The 11,560-nt window shown below is 42.3% G+C and overlaps 7 non-coding genes across 7 annotated transcripts; all 7 read right to left on the bottom strand.

Moving 5' to 3' along the window:
• Nucleotides 1-1,043: 1,043 nt before the first annotated feature.
• Nucleotides 1,044-1,207, bottom strand: LOC134306781 (U1 spliceosomal RNA). The gene has a single exon (XR_010009456.1). It is a non-coding gene; the product is annotated as a U1 spliceosomal RNA (small nuclear RNA).
• Nucleotides 1,208-2,440: 1,233 nt separating this feature from the next.
• Nucleotides 2,441-2,604, bottom strand: LOC134306747 (U1 spliceosomal RNA). The gene has a single exon (XR_010009423.1). It is a non-coding gene; the product is annotated as a U1 spliceosomal RNA (small nuclear RNA).
• A 1,580-nt stretch (nt 2,605-4,184) lies between these two features.
• LOC134306763 (U1 spliceosomal RNA) lies at nt 4,185-4,348 on the bottom strand. The gene has a single exon (XR_010009438.1). It is a non-coding gene; the product is annotated as a U1 spliceosomal RNA (small nuclear RNA).
• Nucleotides 4,349-6,831: 2,483 nt separating this feature from the next.
• On the bottom strand, nt 6,832-6,995 carry LOC134306755 (U1 spliceosomal RNA). Its single transcript, XR_010009430.1, has one exon. It is a non-coding gene; the product is annotated as a U1 spliceosomal RNA (small nuclear RNA).
• Nucleotides 6,996-8,219: 1,224 nt separating this feature from the next.
• Nucleotides 8,220-8,383, bottom strand: LOC134306780 (U1 spliceosomal RNA). The gene has a single exon (XR_010009455.1). It is a non-coding gene; the product is annotated as a U1 spliceosomal RNA (small nuclear RNA).
• A 1,233-nt stretch (nt 8,384-9,616) lies between these two features.
• Nucleotides 9,617-9,780, bottom strand: LOC134306746 (U1 spliceosomal RNA). Its single transcript, XR_010009422.1, has one exon. It is a non-coding gene; the product is annotated as a U1 spliceosomal RNA (small nuclear RNA).
• A 1,225-nt stretch (nt 9,781-11,005) lies between these two features.
• LOC134306784 (U1 spliceosomal RNA) lies at nt 11,006-11,169 on the bottom strand. The gene has a single exon (XR_010009459.1). It is a non-coding gene; the product is annotated as a U1 spliceosomal RNA (small nuclear RNA).
• Between the last annotated feature and the right edge of the window lie 391 nt (nt 11,170-11,560).

The following is an 11,560-nucleotide window of genomic DNA, read 5'->3' as shown; positions in this document are numbered from 1 at the left end:
AAAAACACTTGGTTCAACCAAAACAGAAGAAAAAAATGATCATTTCAAATTGATCTACAAAAAAGAAAAGAAAAAAACACTGTAAAAATCCACCTGACAAGCATGCCCTTTACAGGTTTGGCATAGCTCAATCATGAAACGGTCAAATTAGCCTAAGAAATAGTGCAAACGGCTAATTATGTGCCCAGTGCTAAAGCTGATCTAAAATACCGGTCTCTTTAACGTTTGTATCAACAAGCTTTTTATGTAAACGCTGCCTATCCAAAAATAGCTCTGGACGACCACTTTTTTTCCAAGGCAAAAACGCCACAAATCCGTTCTATCCGAGCTTCAAATCGAAATACGACGAATCAGAACGAAAATCATACAGAACAAGAAAAAAATGAATACGGTCTCGCTCAATTTTACAAGCTCTTGCTTTGCCACCACAGAAATCAAGGGAAAGCGCGAACGCGGTCCCTCATTATCAGAAATTAGCGTTCTATTTCACGTTTGTATCAACAAGCTTTTTATGCAAACGCTGCCTATCCAAAAATAGCTCTGAACTACCACTTTTTGCCCCACGAATCCGTCCAATTGATCGGAACTGCACGCAAAAGAACAACGAATCAGAATGAAAATCATACAGAACAAGAAACTAATTGAATACGGTCGGCTAAAATCTACAAGCTCGAACGCAGTCCCCCACTAACTTTATATATAAGTTAAATATCCTACTGTGTTTTTTCATTTTTTATTTTATTAATAATTTTGGCGATGAGTGCCCTTTTTTTGGCTTGAGCACCTGCCCCCAAAAATGTCTGTGCACGTGCCTGGCCCAGTGCTAAAGCTGATTTAAAATACCGGTCTCTTTAACGTTTGTATCAACAAGCTTTTTATGTAAGCTGCCTTTTATGTTATGCTGCCTTTCCAAAAATAGCTCTGGACGACCACTTTTGTCCCAACGCAAAAATGCCACAAATCCGTTCTCCTGATCCGAGCTGCACATCGAACAACGACGGTCGGCTAAAATCTACAAACTCTATTTTTGCCACCACAGAAATCAGGGGAGAGCGCGAACGCAGTCCCCCACTATCAGAAATGATGCAGTCGAGATTCCCACATTTGGGGAATTCGCAGCGGTCAGCACAACCGGAGTGCAATGGCTGAGCCTCGCCCTGGGTGAACCACCTTCTTGATCATGGTCTCGCTCCTGCCAGGTAAGTATGAGGTGTAGAGGCACCGCCGAACAGAGACACCGAATCACACACCGTTCAAACTCACGGTGAGCTCCACTCGTCTACTCATCACACCAGCACAAAACGCCGCTATTCTGCAACATCAAAACGACCACGCCGACATTTGCCTGAAAATAAGAAAAAAAAACCACTTGGTTCAACCAAAACAGAAGAAAAAAATGATCATTTCAAATTGATCTACAAAAAAGAAAAAAGAAAACACTGTAAAAATCCACCTGACAAGCATGCCCTTTACATGTTTGGCATAGCTCAATCATGAAACGGTCAAATTAGCCTAAGAAATAGTGCAAACGGCTAATTATGTGCCCAGTGCTAAAGCTGATCTAAAATACCGGTCTCTTTAACGTTTGTATCAACAAGCTTTTTATGTAAACGCTGCCTATCCAAAAACAGCTCTGGACGACCACTTTTTTTCCAAGGCAAAAACGCCACAAATCCGTTCTTGATCCGAGCTGCAAATCGAAATACGACGAATCAGAATGAAAATCATACAGAACAAGAAACAAAATGAATACGGTCTCGCTCAATTTTACAAGCTCTTGCTTTGCCACCACAGAAATCAAGGGAAAGCGCGAACGCGGTCCCTCATTATCAGAAATTAGCGTTCTATTTCACGTTTGTATCAACAAGCTTTTTATGTAAACGCTGCCTATCCAAAAATAGCTCTGAACGACCACTTTTTTCCCCACGAATCCGTCCAATTGATAGGAACTGCACGCAAAAGAACAACGAATCAGAATGAAAATCATACAGAACAAGAAACTAATTGAATACGGTCGGCTAAAATCTACAAGCTCTATCTTTGCCACCACAGAAATCAGGGGAGAGCGCGAACGCAGTCCCCCACTAACTTTATATATAAGTTAAATATCCTACTGTGTTTTTTCATTTTTTATTTTATTAATAATTTTGGCGATGGGTGCCCTTTTTTTGGCTTGAGCACCTGCCCCCAAAAATGTCTGTGCACGTGCCTGGCCCAGTGCTAAAGCTGATTTAAAATACCGGTCTCTTTAACGTTTGTATCAACAAGCTTTCTATGTAAGCTGCCTTTTATGTTATGCTGCCTTTCCAAAAATAGCTCTGGACGACCACTTTTGTCCCAACGCAAAAATGCCACAAATCCGTTCTCCTGATCCGAGCTGCACATCGAACAACGACGGTCGGCTAAAACCTACAAACTCTATTTTTGCCACCACAGAAATCAGGGGAGAGCGCGAACGCAGTCCCCCACTATCAGAAATTATGCAGTCGAGATTCCCACATTTGGGGAATTCGCAGCGGTCAGCACAACCGGAGTGCAATGGCTGAGCCTCGCCCTGGGTGAACCACCTTCTTGATCATGGTCTCGCCCCTGCCAGGTAAGTATGAGGTGTAGAGGCACCGCCGAACAGAGACACCGAATCACACACCGTTCAAACTCACGGTGAGCTCCACTCGTCTACTCATCACACCAGCACAAACCTCACCGAACGCAAACGCCGCTATTCTGCAACATCAAAACGACCACGCCGACATTTGCCTGAAAATAAGAAAAAAAAAAGAAAAAAAAACACTTGGTTCAACCAAAACAGAAGAAAAAAATGATCATTTCAAATTGATCTACAAAAAAGAAAAGAAAAAACACTGTAAAAATCCACCTGACAAGCATGCCCTTTACAGGTTTGGCATAGCTCAATCATGAAACGGTCAAATTAGCCTAAGAAATAGTGCAAACGGCTAATTATGTGCCCAGTGCTAAAGCTGATCTAAAATACCGGTCTCTTTAACGTTTGTATCAACAAGCTTTTTATGTAAACGCTGCCTATCCAAAAATAGCTCTGGACGACCACTTTTTTTCCAAGGCAAAAACGCCACAAATCCGTTCTATCCGAGCTTCAAATCGAAATACGACGAATCAGAACGAAAATCATACAGAACAAGAAAAAAATGAATACGGTCTCGCTCAATTTTACAAGCTCTTGCTTTGCCACCACAGAAATCAAGGGAAAGCGCGAACGCGGTCCCTCATTATCAGAAATTAGCGTTCTATTTCACGTTTGTATCAACAAGCTTTTTATGCAAACGCTGCCTATCCAAAAATAGCTCTGAACTACCACTTTTTGCCCCACGAATCCGTCCAATTGATCGGAACTGCACGCAAAAGAACAACGAATCAGAATGAAAATCATACAGAACAAGAAACTAATTGAATACGGTCGGCTAAAATCTACAAGCTCTATCTTTGCCACCACAGAAATCAGGGAAGAGCGCGAACGCAGTCCCCCACTAACTTTATATATAAGTTAAATATCCTACTGTGTTTTTTCATTTTTTATTTTATTAATAATTTTGGCGATGGGTGCCCTTTTTTTGGCTTGAGCACCTGCCCCCAAAAATGTCTGTGCACGTGCCTGGCCCAGTGCTAAAGCTGATTTAAAATACCGGTCTCTTTAACGTTTGTATCAACAAGCTTTTTATGTAAACGCTGCCTTTCCAAAAATAGCTCTGGACGACCACTTTTGTCCCAACGCAAAAATGCCTGATCCGAGCTGCACATCGAACAAAATCTACAAACTCTATTTTTGCCACCACAGAAATCAGGGGAGAGCGCGAACGCAGTCCCCCACTAACTTTATATATAAGTTAAATATCCTACTGTGTTTTTTCATTTTTTATTTTATTAATAATTTTGGCGATGGGTGCCCTTTTTTTGGCTTGAGCACCTGCCCCCAAAAATGTCTGTGCACGTGCCTGGCCCAGTGCTAAAGCTGATTTAAAATACCGGTCTCTTTAACGTTTGTATCAACAAGCTTTTTATGTAAACGCTGCCTTTCCAAAAATAGCTCTGGACGACCACTTTTATACCAACGCAAAAATGCCACAAATCCGTTCTCCTGATCCGAGCTGCACATCGAACAACGACGGTCGGCTAAAATCTGCAAACTCTATTTTTGCCACCACAGAAATCAGGGGAGAGCGCGAACGCAGTCCCCCACTATCAGAAATTATGCAGTCGAGATTCCCACATTTGGGGAATTCGCAGCAGTCAGCACAACCAGAGTGCAATGGCTGAGCCTCGCCCTGGGTGAACCACCTTCTTGATCATGGTCTCGCCCCTGCCAGGTAAGTATGAGGTGTAGAAGCACCGCCGAACAGAGACACCGAATCACACACCGTTCAAACTCACGGTGAGCTCCACTCGTCTACTCATCACACCAGCACAAACCTCACCGAACGCAAACGCCGCTATTCTGCAACATCAAAACGACCACGCCGACATTTGCCTGAAAATAAGAAAAAAAAAAAAAAAAAAAAACACTTGGTTCAACCAAAACAGAAGAAAAAAATGATCATTTCAAATTGATCTACAAAAAAGAAAAGAAAAAACACTGTAAAAATCCACCTGACAAGCATGCCCTTTACAGGTTTGGCATAGCTCAATCATGAAACGGTCAAATTAGCCTAAAAAATAGTGCAAACGGCTAATTATGTGCCCAGTGCTAAAGCTGATCTAAAATACCGGTCTCTTTAACGTTTGTATCAACAAGCTTTTTATGTAAACGCTGCCTATCCAAAAATAGCTCTGGACGACCACTTTTTTTCCAAGGCAAAAACGCCACAAATCCATTCTATCCGAGCTTCAAATCGAAATACGACGAATCAGAACGAAAATCATACAGAACAAGAAAAAAATGAATACGGTCTCGCTCAATTTTACAAGCTCTTGCTTTGCCACCACAGAAATCAAGGGAAAGCGCGAACGCGGTCCCTCATTATCAGAAATTAGCGTTCTATTTCACGTTTGTATCAACAAGCTTTTAATGCAAACGCTGCCTATCCAAAAATAGCTCTGAACTACCACTTTTTGCCCCACGAATCCGTCCAATTGATCGGAACTGCACGCAAAAGAACAACGAATCAGAATGAAAATCATACAGAACAAGAAACTAATTGAATACGGTCGGCTAAAATCTACAAGCTCTATCTTTGCCACCACAGAAATCAGGGAAGAGCGCGAACGCAGTCCCCCACTAACTTTATATATAAGTTAAATATCCTACTGTGTTTTTTCATTTTTTATTTTATTAATAATTTTGGCGATGGGTGCCCTTTTTTTGGCTTGAGCACCTGCCCCCAAAAATGTCTGTGCACGTGCCTGGCCCAGTGCTAAAGCTGATTTAAAATACCGGTCTCTTTAACGTTTGTATCAACAAGCTTTTTATGTAAACGCTGCCTTTCCAAAAATAGCTCTGGACGACCACTTTTGTCCCAACGCAAAAATGCCTGATCCGAGCTGCACATCGAACAAAATCTACAAACTCTATTTTTGCCACCACAGAAATCAGGGGAGAGCGCGAACGCAGTCCCCCACTAACTTTATATATAAGTTAAATATCCTACTGTGTTTTTTCATTTTTTATTTTATTAATAATTTTGGCGATGGGTGCCCTTTTTTTGGCTTGAGCACCTGCCCCCAAAAATGTCTGTGCACGTGCCTGGCCCAGTGCTAAAGCTGATTTAAAATACCGGTCTCTTTAACGTTTGTATCAACAAGCTTTTTATGTAAGCTGCCTTTTATGTTATGCTGCCTTTCCAAAAATAGCTCTGGACGACCACTTTTGTCCCAACGCAAAAATGCCACAAATCCGTTCTCCTGATCCGAGCTGCACATCGAACAACGACGGTCGGCTAAAACCTACAAACTCTATTTTTGCCACCACAGAAATCAGGGGAGAGCGCGAACGCGGTCCCTCATTATCAGAAATTAGCGTTCTATTTCACGTTTGTATCAACAAGCTTTTTATGTAAACGCTGCCTATCCAAAAATAGCTCTGAACGACCACTTTTTTCCCCACGAATGCGTCCAATTGATCGGAACTGCACGCAAAAGAACAACGAATCAGAATGAAAATCATACAGAACAAGAAACTAATTGAATACGGTCGGCTAAAATCTACAAGCTCTATCTTTGCCACCACAGAAATCAGGGGAGAGCGCGAACGCAGTCCCCCACTAACTTTATATATAAGTTAAATATCCTACTGTGTTTTTTCAATTTTTATTTCATTAATAATTTTGGCGATGGGTGCTCTTTATTTGGCTTGAGCACCTGCCCCCAAAAATGTCTGTGCACGTGCCTGGCCCAGTGCTAAAGCTGATTTAAAATACCGGTCTCTTTAGTCAAGAAACTAATTGAATACGGTCGGCTAAAATCTACAAGCTCTATCTTTGCCACCACAGAAATAAGGGGAGAGCGCGAACGCAGTCCCCCACTAACTTTATATATAAGTTAAATATCCTACTGTGTTTTTTCATTTTTTATTTTATTAATAATTTTGGCGATGGGTGCCCTTTTTTTGGCTTGAGCACCTGCCCCCAAAAATGTCTGTGCACGTGCCTGGCCCAGTGCTAAAGCTGATTTAAAATACCGGTCTCTTTAACGTTTGTATCAACAAGCTTTTTATGTAAACGCTGCCTTTCCAAAAATAGCTCTGGACGACCACTTTTGTCCCAACGCAAAAATGCCACAAATCCGTTCTCCTGATCCGAGCAGCACATCGAACAACGACGGTCGGCTAAAATCTGCAAACTCTATTTTTGCCACCACAGAAATCAGGGGAGAGCGCGAACGCAGTCCCCCACAATCAGAAATTATGCAGTCGAGATTCCCACATTTGGGGAATTCGCAGCGGTCAGCACAACCGGAGTGCAATGGCTGAGCCTCGCCCTGGGTGAACCACCTTCTTGATCATGGTCTCGCCCCTGCCAGGTAAGTATGAGGTGTAGAGGCACCGCCGAACAGAGACACCGAATCACACACCGTTCAAACTCACGGTGAGCTCCACTCGTCTACTCATCACACCAGCACAAACCTCACCGAACGCAAACGCCGCTATTCTGCAACATCAAAACGACCACGCCGACATTTGCCTGAAAATAAGAAAAAAAAAAAAAAAAAAAAAACACTTGGTTCAACCAAAACAGAAGAAAAAAATGATCATTTCAAATTGATCTACAAAAAAGAAAAGAAAAAAACACTGTAAAAATCCACCTGACAAGCATGCCCTTTACAGGTTTGGCATAGCTCAATCATGAAACGGTCAAATTAGCCTAAGAAATAGTGCAAACGGCTAATTATGTGCCCAGTGCTAAAGCTGATCTAAAATACCGGTCTCTTTAACGTTTGTATCAACAAGCTTTTTATGTAAACGCTGCCTATCCAAAAATAGCTCTGGACGACCACTTTTTTTCCAAGGCAAAAACGCCACAAATCCGTTCTATCCGAGCTTCAAATCGAAATACGACGAATCAGAACGAAAATCATACAGAACAAGAAAAAAATGAATACGGTCTCGCTCAATTTTACAAGCTCTTGCTTTGCCACCACAGAAATCAAGGGAAAGCGCGAACGCGGTCCCTCATTATCAGAAATTAGCGTTCTATTTCACGTTTGTATCAACAAGCTTTTTATGCAAACGCTGCCTATCCAAAAATAGCTCTGAACTACCACTTTTTGCCCCACGAATCCGTCCAATTGATCGGAACTGCACGCAAAAGAACAACGAATCAGAATGAAAATCATACAGAACAAGAAACTAATTGAATACGGTCGGCTAAAATCTACAAGCTCGAACGCAGTCCCCCACTAACTTTATATATAAGTTAAATATCCTACTGTGTTTTTTCATTTTTTATTTTATTAATAATTTTGGCGATGAGTGCCCTTTTTTTGGCTTGAGCACCTGCCCCCAAAAATGTCTGTGCACGTGCCTGGCCCAGTGCTAAAGCTGATTTAAAATACCGGTCTCTTTAACGTTTGTATCAACAAGCTTTTTATGTAAGCTGCCTTTTATGTTATGCTGCCTTTCCAAAAATAGCTCTGGACGACCACTTTTGTCCCAACGCAAAAATGCCACAAATCCGTTCTCCTGATCCGAGCTGCACATCGAACAACGACGGTCGGCTAAAATCTACAAACTCTATTTTTGCCACCACAGAAATCAGGGGAGAGCGCGAACGCAGTCCCCCACTATCAGAAATGATGCAGTCGAGATTCCCACATTTGGGGAATTCGCAGCGGTCAGCACAACCGGAGTGCAATGGCTGAGCCTCGCCCTGGGTGAACCACCTTCTTGATCATGGTCTCGCTCCTGCCAGGTAAGTATGAGGTGTAGAGGCACCGCCGAACAGAGACACCGAATCACACACCGTTCAAACTCACGGTGAGCTCCACTCGTCTACTCATCACACCAGCACAAAACGCCGCTATTCTGCAACATCAAAACGACCACGCCGACATTTGCCTGAAAATAAGAAAAAAAAACCACTTGGTTCAACCAAAACAGAAGAAAAAAATGATCATTTCAAATTGATCTACAAAAAAGAAAAAAGAAAACACTGTAAAAATCCACCTGACAAGCATGCCCTTTACATGTTTGGCATAGCTCAATCATGAAACGGTCAAATTAGCCTAAGAAATAGTGCAAACGGCTAATTATGTGCCCAGTGCTAAAGCTGATCTAAAATACCGGTCTCTTTAACGTTTGTATCAACAAGCTTTTTATGTAAACGCTGCCTATCCAAAAACAGCTCTGGACGACCACTTTTTTTCCAAGGCAAAAACGCCACAAATCCGTTCTTGATCCGAGCTGCAAATCGAAATACGACGAATCAGAATGAAAATCATACAGAACAAGAAACAAAATGAATACGGTCTCGCTCAATTTTACAAGCTCTTGCTTTGCCACCACAGAAATCAAGGGAAAGCGCGAACGCGGTCCCTCATTATCAGAAATTAGCGTTCTATTTCACGTTTGTATCAACAAGCTTTTTATGTAAACGCTGCCTATCCAAAAATAGCTCTGAACGACCACTTTTTTCCCCACGAATCCGTCCAATTGATAGGAACTGCACGCAAAAGAACAACGAATCAGAATGAAAATCATACAGAACAAGAAACTAATTGAATACGGTCGGCTAAAATCTACAAGCTCTATCTTTGCCACCACAGAAATCAGGGGAGAGCGCGAACGCAGTCCCCCACTAACTTTATATATAAGTTAAATATCCTACTGTGTTTTTTCATTTTTTATTTTATTAATAATTTTGGCGATGGGTGCCCTTTTTTTGGCTTGAGCACCTGCCCCCAAAAATGTCTGTGCACGTGCCTGGCCCAGTGCTAAAGCTGATTTAAAATACCGGTCTCTTTAACGTTTGTATCAACAAGCTTTCTATGTAAGCTGCCTTTTATGTTATGCTGCCTTTCCAAAAATAGCTCTGGACGACCACTTTTGTCCCAACGCAAAAATGCCACAAATCCGTTCTCCTGATCCGAGCTGCACATCGAACAACGACGGTCGGCTAAAACCTACAAACTCTATTTTTGCCACCACAGAAATCAGGGGAGAGCGCGAACGCAGTCCCCCACTATCAGAAATTATGCAGTCGAGATTCCCACATTTGGGGAATTCGCAGCGGTCAGCACAACCGGAGTGCAATGGCTGAGCCTCGCCCTGGGTGAACCACCTTCTTGATCATGGTCTCGCCCCTGCCAGGTAAGTATGAGGTGTAGAGGCACCGCCGAACAGAGACACCGAATCACACACCGTTCAAACTCACGGTGAGCTCCACTCGTCTACTCATCACACCAGCACAAACCTCACCGAACGCAAACGCCGCTATTCTGCAACATCAAAACGACCACGCCGACATTTGCCTGAAAATAAGAAAAAAAAAAAAAAGAAAAAAAACACTTGGTTCAACCAAAACAGAAGAAAAAAATGATCATTTCAAATTGATCTACAAAAAAGAAAAGAAAAAAACACTGTAAAAATCCACCTGACAAGCATGCCCTTTACAGGTTTGGCATAGCTCAATCATGAAACGGTCAAATTAGCCTAAGAAATAGTGCAAACGGCTAATTATGTGCCCAGTGCTAAAGCTGATCTAAAATACCGGTCTCTTTAACGTTTGTATCAACAAGCTTTTTATGTAAACGCTGCCTATCCAAAAATAGCTCTGGACGACCACTTTTTTTCCAAGGCAAAAACGCCACAAATCCGTTCTATCCGAGCTTCAAATCGAAATACGACGAATCAGAACGAAAATCATACAGAACAAGAAAAAAATGAATACGGTCTCGCTCAATTTTACAAGCTCTTGCTTTGCCACCACAGAAATCAAGGGAAAGCGCGAACGCGGTCCCTCATTATCAGAAATTAGCGTTCTATTTCACGTTTGTATCAACAAGCTTTTTATGCAAACGCTGCCTATCCAAAAATAGCTCTGAACTACCACTTTTTGCCCCACGAATCCGTCCAATTGATCGGAACTGCACGCAAAAGAACAACGAATCAGAATGAAAATCATACAGAACAAGAAACTAATTGAATACGGTCGGCTAAAATCTACAAGCTCGAACGCAGTCCCCCACTAACTTTATATATAAGTTAAATATCCTACTGTGTTTTTTCATTTTTTATTTTATTAATAATTTTGGCGATGAGTGCCCTTTTTTTGGCTTGAGCACCTGCCCCCAAAAATGTCTGTGCACGTGCCTGGCCCAGTGCTAAAGCTGATTTAAAATACCGGTCTCTTTAACGTTTGTATCAACAAGCTTTTTATGTAAGCTGCCTTTTATGTTATGCTGCCTTTCCAAAAATAGCTCTGGACGACCACTTTTGTCCCAACGCAAAAATGCCACAAATCCGTTCTCCTGATCCGAGCTGCACATCGAACAACGACGGTCGGCTAAAATCTACAAACTCTATTTTTGCCACCACAGAAATCACGGGAGAGCGCGAACGCAGTCCCCCACTATCAGAAATGATGCAGTCGAGATTCCCACATTTGGGGAATTCGCAGCGGTCAGCACAACCGGAGTGCAATGGCTGAGCCTCGCCCTGGGTGAACCACCTTCTTGATCATGGTCTCGCTCCTGCCAGGTAAGTATGAGGTGTAGAGGCACCGCCGAACAGAGACACCGAATCACACACCGTTCAAACTCACGGTGAGCTCCACTCGTTTACTCATCACACCAGCACAAAACGCCGCTATTCTGCAACATCAAAACGACCACGCCGACATTTGCCTGAAAATAAGAAAAAAAAACCACTTGGTTCAACCAAAACAGAAGAAAAAAATGATCATTTCAAATTGATCTACAAAAAAGAAAAAAGAAAACACTGTAAAAATCCACCTGACAAGCATGCCCTTTACATGTTTGGCATAGCTCAATCATGAAACGGTCAAATTAGCCTAAGAAATAGTGCAAACGGCTAATTATGTGCCCAGTGCTAAAGCTGATCTAAAATACCGGTCTCTTTAACGTTTGTATCAACAAG

This window comes from Trichomycterus rosablanca, unplaced genomic scaffold, assembly GCF_030014385.1.
Source record: "Trichomycterus rosablanca isolate fTriRos1 unplaced genomic scaffold, fTriRos1.hap1 scaffold_224, whole genome shotgun sequence".
In the NCBI taxonomy this organism is placed as follows: Eukaryota; Metazoa; Chordata; class Actinopteri; order Siluriformes; family Trichomycteridae; genus Trichomycterus; species Trichomycterus rosablanca.
Note: the sequence above shows the minus strand (reverse complement) of the source record. Positions and strands in the feature narration are given on the sequence as shown.